The following is a 9,318-nucleotide window of genomic DNA, read 5'->3' as shown; positions in this document are numbered from 1 at the left end:
GTTCTGCTCTCATCCATATCCAGGCATAACTTCAAACTTTGAGATGGGGATTATGCGCTCTAAAGGCTAGGTAATTTGATATCCATTGATTGAGTTAGGAGCCAATCTGAAACTGAAGAATTGTAGTTATTGCTATTGATTTTAATAACTAGGCTGTTGCAGTTCATTCAGTGCAGTTTTACTCAATGCAGAAGTGAAATGTTTCATTTTGTGTGCAAAGCACAACACTTGATCCAATGGCTTTGTGTGCTATTAAAAATTCTGCTGTCATAGCATTAAATGGCATGTTAACCACAGATGAAATCAATCACCTGAACTGCTCACATGCACACACTAAAGCTTTGCATTTGGTCAGATTCCACACTTTTAAAAAGTCCATAAAAACTAGTATTAAAGTGATAGGTCAGATCTTTTGAAGTGTGGTTCTGTGTAAAGAATGTGCACTAATATTACCTTATTTGTTGTAGATAGCTTTTAAAATGGTCTCAGTTTGAAAAAAAATATAATAATTCTACCGAGATCAAATAAGTGATAATCAAAATGGGACCAGGACCTAAGTGGATTGCTGGGATCTTAAAACCACTTTAGTCTCAAAAAAGTCCTGATGGTTTATGCAAATGTTATTTTACAAGCCTTTCCATTGCTGTCAATTTTGCATTACATGGTTATTCCAGTAGAAATATGTTCTTGCTGGAAGTTCCTCACACTCACCAAAACAAGTACGGCTGCTGCTGTTGCTTTTTGTGTCTGCAAATAACAACATTATTATGTGTAAATAATCCTGAAATGCAAAACTGACAGAAATACAGAAGATTGTAGTTATTTTGTTTTGTTTGATTAGGGTTGTCCTAGAGCACGGTGGTGCAATTGGTAGAGCTGCTGCCTCTCAGTGAGCAGGTTACCCTGGTTCAAATCCTGGTCCAGGTGCCTTTCTGGGTGGATTTTGCATGTTCTCTTTGTGTTGCGTGGGTTTTCTCCAGGTACTCCGCTTTCCTCCCACAGACCAAAAACATGCATGTTAGGCTTATTAGTAACTCTAAATTGTCCCTAGGTGTGAATGAGAGAGTGAATTGTTGTTTGTCTCATTTGTTTCTATGTGGCCCTGTGAAGGACTTGTGACCTGTCCAGGTGTACCCTGTCCCTCGCACAGTGATAGCTGAACATGGGTACCGGCAACCCCGTGACCCAAAAAAAGGAAGAAGCAGGTAAAGATAATGAATGGATGAATGGATAGGGTTGTCCTAAGAATGGAACAATCTGTCTTGTCTGATAGTCTTGTTCTGGCCCAGATTAGCTGTAAACTCTTGCTGATCTTCAAAATAAAAAGAAGCATGCACCTCCCTCACCGCAGCTGTGTCTGTTTTGTACTAGGGTTTGAACGACTACATACTTTTTAAACTCGACATTAACATAATAAAACTCGAGTACTTGATGACAACATAGGAGCTAAAGATGCAAAAATAAATAAATAAATAAAACTGCAAAAAAGATCATTATTTAAAAAAAAAGACCAACAAAACATTTTGAACATATATTATGCTCCTACCATTTATCATATTCTCCAAGATGGCCGCGCTCAGAGCAGTTGCAGCTTCACAGGCTCCCGGTACCATCCCAGTTTTTAGAAGTTTTGATATTGACTCTGTGCCTGACTCTGCGCGATTTATGCGTGTGAACTATAGCCGAACCGAACTGATGAGAATAGGAGCGGATTTGCCACGAAATATAGCAGAAATCAGCAACAAACTCAAAGCTACGCTCGGCAGAATGCAGATCTTAAAGTCATCTACCTGGAAGCTGCAGCACAGGCGTTCCAGCGGGCAGAAGAGGAAGCGCTGCTCCCGGCTTAAGAGAAGAGGATGCCGGGCGGGGGTTATGGTGAGGCTACGAGCTAACACTAAAGCCGGTAAACTCCCCATGCCGTCTCTCTTTCTGTCGAATGTCCGCTCGTTGGACAACAAGATGGATTTACTTCGTCTGAGAGCGGGCGCCTCAGAAGAGATGAAGAAGTGTGCAGTGCTTTGCCTCACAGAAACGTGGATTACAAGTGAAACGCCGGACTCAGTCTTCCAGCTGGATGACAGACCTTTTTTTCGAGCGGACCGCTGCAGCGAGCTAACGGGGAAATCACGGGGGGGCGGAGTATGCATTTACGTGAGTAAAAGTTGGTCCACGAACTGTACTGTTGTAAATAGCTCATGCTCGAAGGCTTTGGAGCAAATAACAGTGAAATGTCGGCCACATTATCTACCCCGAGAGTTCACAGTGACTTTTATCACAGTTGTTTACATTCCTCCAGACGCTAATGCTAATGAATCACTACAGGAGCTTCATGATATCATCAGCTCGCTGCAGAACAAACACCCCGAGGCTCTTTACGTTGTAGCCGGAGACTTTAACCACGTGAATCTAAAGGACTGTCTCCCAAGCTTTAATCAGCATGTGACGATTCCGACACGTGGAGACCGCACGCTGGACCGTGTTTACACGAACGTAAAAGATGCATACAAAGCCGAACCCCGCACCCACCTAGGACTGTCAGACCACATTTCAATCTTCCTGGCTCCTGCTTACATGCCCCCGCTGAGACGCTCCAGACCGGTACAAAAGAAAGTTAAATGCTGGATCCAGGACAGTGGCCCCATACTGAGAGATTGTTTTGACCGAACAGACTGGCAGGTTTTCAGAGAAGCTGCTGAAAATGGAGGTTCCCTTGATCTTGACCAATACACATCCTCAGTACTGGGTTACATTAGTACATGTACTGACACAGTCTCCACTATCAGAAATGTTAAAAGCTACCCAAACAGAAAACCTTGGCTGAATGCAGAGGTGCGTACCCTGCTGGAAGCCAGGAACACTGCCTTCAGGTCTGGAAACTCAGAGGAGCTGAGTAAGACAAGAAAAGAGCTGGTTGCTGGTATTAAGAGGGCCAAGGCCACATATGCAAAGAGGATCGAGGGTCAATTCATCTCACAAGACCCTCGGAGCATGTGGAGGGGCATTAAGTGCATAACAGACTATAAAGGAAGGAGCGAACAATGCCCCAAAGACCCATCTCTGCCTGATGCCCTCAACAAGTTCTATGCACGCTTTGAAGACCCGAACAGACCACCCAGCACCAGACTCACCTCGCCACCGGATGAAGAGCATCTCAGCGTGACCTCAGCAGAAGTAAGGAGTACCTTCAGGAGGATTAATCCGCACAAAGCAACTGGCCCAGACAACATCCCCGGAAAAGTGTTGAAGGAATGTGCTGATCAGCTCTGTGAGGTGCTGGCAGACATCTTTAACACCTCACTTACCCTGGAGACAGTTCCCACCTGCCTGAAGACTGCCACCATCATCCCAGTCCCAAAAAGCTCTACAGTGACTGGTCTGAATGACTATCGGCCAGTGGCCCTCACCCCGATAGTCGCTAAATGCTTCGAAAAACTGATCATGACTCACATCAAAACAACCATCAACATCAACGAGGACCCTCATCAGTATGCATACCGTGAGAACCGATCAACAGAGGATGCAATCTCCTCTGTGGTCCACACTGCACTCAACCACCTGGAGCAGAAAAACTCTTACGTCCGTATGCTCTTTGTGGACTTCACATCCGCCTTCAACACCATGATCCCCCAAACCCTGATGGACAAACTATCCACACTAGGACTAAGCCCCTCCATCTGCAACTGGGTACTAGACTTTTTAACAAACAGACCACAGTTAGTGAGGATCCACAACCTCTCCTCCTCCACCATAACCCTCAGCACTGGCTCTCCTCAGGGATGTGTGTTGAGCCCCCTTCTGTTTACTCTGCTCACATATGATTGTGCAGCTACCAATCCAGGCTGTCACATTGTAAAGTTTGCAGATGATACAGCGGTGGTGGGATGCATCACAAACAATGATGAGTCCAGCTACAGGCAAGAGGTGGAACACCTGGAGAGCTGGTGCAGAGAGAATAACCTTCACATCAATGTGAAGAAGACAAAGGAGATGATTGTGGACTTCAGAAGGAACAAAAACACCTACACCCCCCTGCACATAAGAGGATCTGCGGTGGAAGTGGTCTCCAGCTACAAGTACTTGGGTGTACACATGAATGACAACCTCAGCTGGAGCAACAACACCACCAGCCTGATCAAGAAAGCTCATCAGAGACTCTACTTCCTCAGACGGCTGAGGCGAGCTGGTCTGGGAAGCTCAGTCCTCACCTCCTTCTACAGGTGTGCAGTGGAGAGCATCCTGTGCTTGAGCATCAATGTGTGGCATGGAGGCTGCACAGCTGCAGAAAGAAAAGCTTTGCAGAGAGTGGTGAAGGCTGCACAGAAATCTGTTGGAATCAGTCTCCCTACCATCACAGACATCTACACCTCCAGATGCAGGAAGAGGGTCACCTGCATCATGAAGGACCCCACCCACCCAGCACACACACTTTTTGCCCCACTCCCCTCAGGAAGGAGGTTAAGGAGCATTAAGTGTAGAACCACTAGACTGAGGAACAGCTTCTACCCTGAGGCTGTTAGACTCATGAATCTCTAACTAGAATAATCACTGTGAAAAACCATATCATGTTGCTGCTGATCTGTTTCATGTTGCTGCTGATCTGTTTCAATGTTGATGTGTTCATGCGTGCACATCTGCTCACAGACTCATGTTCATGTTTGTGCTGATGTTCAATGTTTTATGTTATTAGTGCTTAGTGTATATTTAGTTGATGTTTTTCTTAGTTCATATCTTAGATGTTATTACTGTTTTTCTTAGACATTTTATTGTTGGATGTAACTGGGACCCCGTGTACATAATTTCGCTCCACCACATGTACCACATGAGGTGCGAATGACAATAAAGAAACTCTGACTCTGACTCTGACTCTGATATTGCAAATAAGTCACAGGAAAAACAAAATTATTAGTTATTATTATTAAGCTGCAAAACTGAAAAAACGTGCGGCATGTGAAAAAACGAAATTAAGAACAGTGGGGCGGTCGATCACCCCGCACCACTGCCCACAGTGTTGCGCATTAGGTTTAGTTTAATGGGTTAATATGTTTATAGTTTATTTTTTATAGGTTTAGAGATTAATATTTTTTGCTTTTTGTTTGTGAAACAAGATCAGAGGAAGCTGGTTCTGATTCGGTCGATTGGACCCGGTGCTACACCATCTTCTGTGACCTGCAACAGTGCATGCAACACCGCCCCCTATGGTCACAATATACGGTGATCACAGAATATGATGTAACACCGGTTCGCAACGAGCTCCAAACAGTCAGGAAGTTCATTCATTTTCTGTTTCCTTATGGTAGTTTAACCGGAAGATTATCTTTAGGGAAATATTCCCGTACTATCGATGCATTTCTACCTGTTTGCCAAGACTGGGCCTGCTCCGCTCCATCCATCTGCTTGGAGGAATCCATTTTGCAACCCGTGCCCGGTGCGGATCACATGACACATGACACAATGACGTAACGGCGACATAATTACTTCACCACGAATACTCAACGTGAAATTTAAAAACTCGATAGATGTACTAGGAATCGATGTGTAGATTACTTGAGTAGTCTGTTAAAGCCCTATTTTGTACCCTATCAGGATGTGTTTGGTGAACGTAAAATCAGTAACCAACAAGATTTTTATCTTCAGGGACTTCTTTAAAGAGCAGGAGTTGGATTTCTTCTACATCACAGAAACTTAGATGTCTGTTGGTGAGTCCAGCTTTTTATATTTTAATGACCCGTAGTCATTGGGACGTGGTGGTGGACTATTAACAATATTCAAACCAAACTTGGACTGTAAACAGCTGTCCTTCCCAGTTCCCACTCCAGTTTTGAGCTGAGCGTTTTTGAACTGGGACATTCTCCCGTGCTGCTGTGCACACTGGTTTACCATCCTCCAAAATCTAAGGACTTTCTAAGTGAATTATCTGATTTTTGGCTGAAATCACACTGGGATATGATCACATTTTAATCATTGGGGACTTTAATATTCATGTGCATTGTCAGGAGAAGCCCTTGGTGAAGGACTTTTTAGATTTATTGAACTCTTAATTTAACTCAGTCTGTAAATGGTCCCACCCAGGAACACAAACACACAGTGGACCTTGTTTTATCACGTGATATCTCTGTTTGTAATCTGGGAATCGGTGACATTGTGTTTTCAGATCACATGCCGGTGCTGTTTGATTTCACCCCTCCCTAGGGCTGAGTACCGAACGTCGGTTCTTTTATGGTAACGACCGAACTGCTTCGATTGGTATATGAATCAAAATATGCCTCATCTTTCTGTGTCAAGTTTCAGTTATTGGCTGTAACGTGACACGTGATTTCAGCACGGAGGCAGGTAAAACACAAATATATGGCAAACTGACATACGTGGTTACTCCCAGAGCTGTATAGAGCTGTAGTATAGCCGTATATCTATGGCACTGGTTATGCCCACAGATGGGTTTTACATGTCTGTGTTGTGTGAACAAGTGTGCAGCGTATGTGTCATCAAACCTTTTCAATTTTCTGAGCGGAAAGTTGCTCCGTGCTTGTCTGCAAGAACAGTGGAGTGCAGCTTCCTCCTCTCAGCATTTAACTAAGACTGTGGGTGTTAGAGAGTCTGAACGGCCTGATTCAACATCTCCACGACCGCACTCCTCTTCATCCGAGAACTCCAAGAACAACTTTGTGTCGGGGATCTAAAAAAGTTAAATCTGGTCCTCTGGACATTCCAAAAACAAAACAAAGCAAAAGAACAACAAAAAAATGTAGAAACATGTCTTCTTTCATCCGAAAGACTTCCTCAGTCTGAGGTGCTGTATTCAGCTCAGTCTTATAAATAGCACCTTCTCAGAGTGGATCAACTAATTTGATGCTGACAACCAAAACCAGCTGTTCACATGATCAAGAAGAGCCATCAGCCTAATGATGGATCATTAGCACCCTGATAGCTGTTTACTGTTCACAGAGGGCTGAGTGATACTAGCAATAACAACATTGTAAGAGGGAGACAGTTGAACCCGGAGGCCTCCACTCCTGTTTAATGATGGACAATTTCTTTTCACAAAGATGGCCTCCTTTACTCCTCTCTCAAACCATCGTTCCTCTCTGTCCAGGATGTGAACATCTTCATCCCCGAAAGAGTGACCGCTGGCCTGGAGATGAGTGTAGACCGCAGAATGCTGGCCTGATGATGTTGATCTTCTGTGCTGGGCCATCCTTTTGGCCAGTGGCTGTTTAGTTTCCCTGATGTAAGACTGATCACAGCCCTCCTGACACTGAACAGCATACACAATATTACTCTGTTTGTGTTGGGGGACGGGATCTTTGGGGTGATCTTTGGGTGGATCTGCAGCTCCTCCTATGCAGCATCACAGCAGAGTACCTGGACAATAATTCACACATACATTTTTGTCTTTCACTTTTTTTTTTTTTTGATAATTCACAGACAATTAACAGTTTCACAAACGCACACACAAAGCATAACTTACAGCAACTCCTGATGGATGATGGCAGCACGACGGCTCCGTGGTTAGCACTGTTGCCTCACAGCAAAAAGGTCCTGGGCTCAATCTCCAGTTGGACCTGGGGTCTTTCTGTGTGGAGTTTGCATGTTCTTCTCATGCTTGCGTGGGTTTTCTTTGTGTACACCGGTTTCCTCCCACAGACCAAAAACATGCATGTTAGGCTGCCTTCAGCCCAGGCCTACCTTGCAAAAGAGATCTGCGATCTCAGTGGGATTTGCCTGGTTAAATAAAGGTTAATAAATAACGGTTATTAAATGCAGTAAAGACACATAACATCCTGGTTGGGGTGTTCCTCTTTCACTTTATCCAAGATTCTTTTCAGCAGCCCAACATGTTTTCCAGTTAAATTTGGTGATCCGTCCATCCCTTGTGACATTGTCACGTTTTCTCCACAGTAGCTTCATTCAGGATGCATTAATGACAGCAGACATCTGGTTATAAAAATCATTTCCCCGTGTTTGTGCTTTCAGAGAGTCCAGAGTCAAAAACTCCTCCATTATCTCAAAACTGGTGTTAATGCTGCAGATAAAAATTAGGAGCTGAGCAGTCCTTTACGTCATTTCATTCAGTGCTAACGGATATAAAGGACTCTGCCTTTTAGCTTATTTTGCTGGCTATAACTTCATCAATCAGTTCCACAAGGTGAGTCACAGTCCTGCATGGTAAAGTGTTTTTTTCTAACTTGTCTTGGATCTCTGGACACATTAGATCTGCTGTCTTTACCACACATTATTTTAAAAACTCGCATTCGGAGAAAGGCTTGCTAGTAACTTACCAGTTAGCAAAGGGACAGCTGATATTGTACTCTTTGAAACCACAACAGCTTCTTGGCATATATACAGCCTTTTATTGGACCTCAGTGAAAAATATGTTGTTGCCCACTCCAGATTAAACACTCGGCACTCACTGTCCACCTTTGTTTTTTATAAGCCCATTTATACAGAAGAGATCATAGGGCAAAGCTAAAAAGTGGAGAAGAAATAATTTCTTCTACACTTTTACTTTGCCTCCAATACACACCAGTGTCTGTAGTGCGCCTCTACAGGGGAAATGCGGGAAAAACAGGTAAAATTACACCAGATATTTTTCCTATTAAATGCAGTTTTTTATATATAATTTGGACAAGTTCAGCAGCTAATTTGACCATTGAAGTGCATTTTTTAAGTAAAAGTTCAACTGAGACACCTTCACTATAATTTCGAGAAAATAAATAATTGTTTTTAGGTGGTTGTATTGTTAAATTTGCACAACAACTCGACCCGTGCACGCGCTTACATCCACGTATCCACTTTTGAAATACAGTTGATTTGACCGTCAAAGTGCATTTATTAAGCAAAAGTTAGACTGAGACACACCTTTTCTATAATTTCGAGCAAACAAATGATTGTTTTTAAGTGTTAATCTTGTTAAATTCTTGTTAAAGTCCTCCCATGCACACCCCAGTGGCCGCCATTTGGCAGCCAATCGATTTTTGGCACAACACTTGCCCACATTTACGGGTTGTCAGCGGTGATGCGTAAGAAACGTGACGCTTCAGCGGTGATGCATAATAGATGCAAAGTATACGGCGAAGTGACATATGGATTTTTCCACTTTATTAAACATATTTGGACTGATGCGACTTGTAGGGCGGAGCAACGTTTACGGTGGAAAATACGGTAAGCGCCCAAGGAGCAATTGGGGATTAGCTGTCTTGCTCAGAGACACCAAGACATGTGACAATGGCTGGGAGTCGAACCACGACTTTCTGGTCCCCAGCCGGCTGCCCTACCTCTACCCCATGTCGGCCCCCTGATAAACATATATACATATAT

Source organism: Nematolebias whitei, chromosome 10 (assembly GCF_014905685.2).
Source record: "Nematolebias whitei isolate Nwh7 chromosome 10, NemWhi1, whole genome shotgun sequence".
Taxonomy (NCBI): domain Eukaryota; kingdom Metazoa; phylum Chordata; class Actinopteri; order Cyprinodontiformes; family Rivulidae; genus Nematolebias; species Nematolebias whitei.
The sequence above is the reverse complement of the archived record's forward strand: the minus strand, read 5'-3'. Positions refer to the sequence as shown.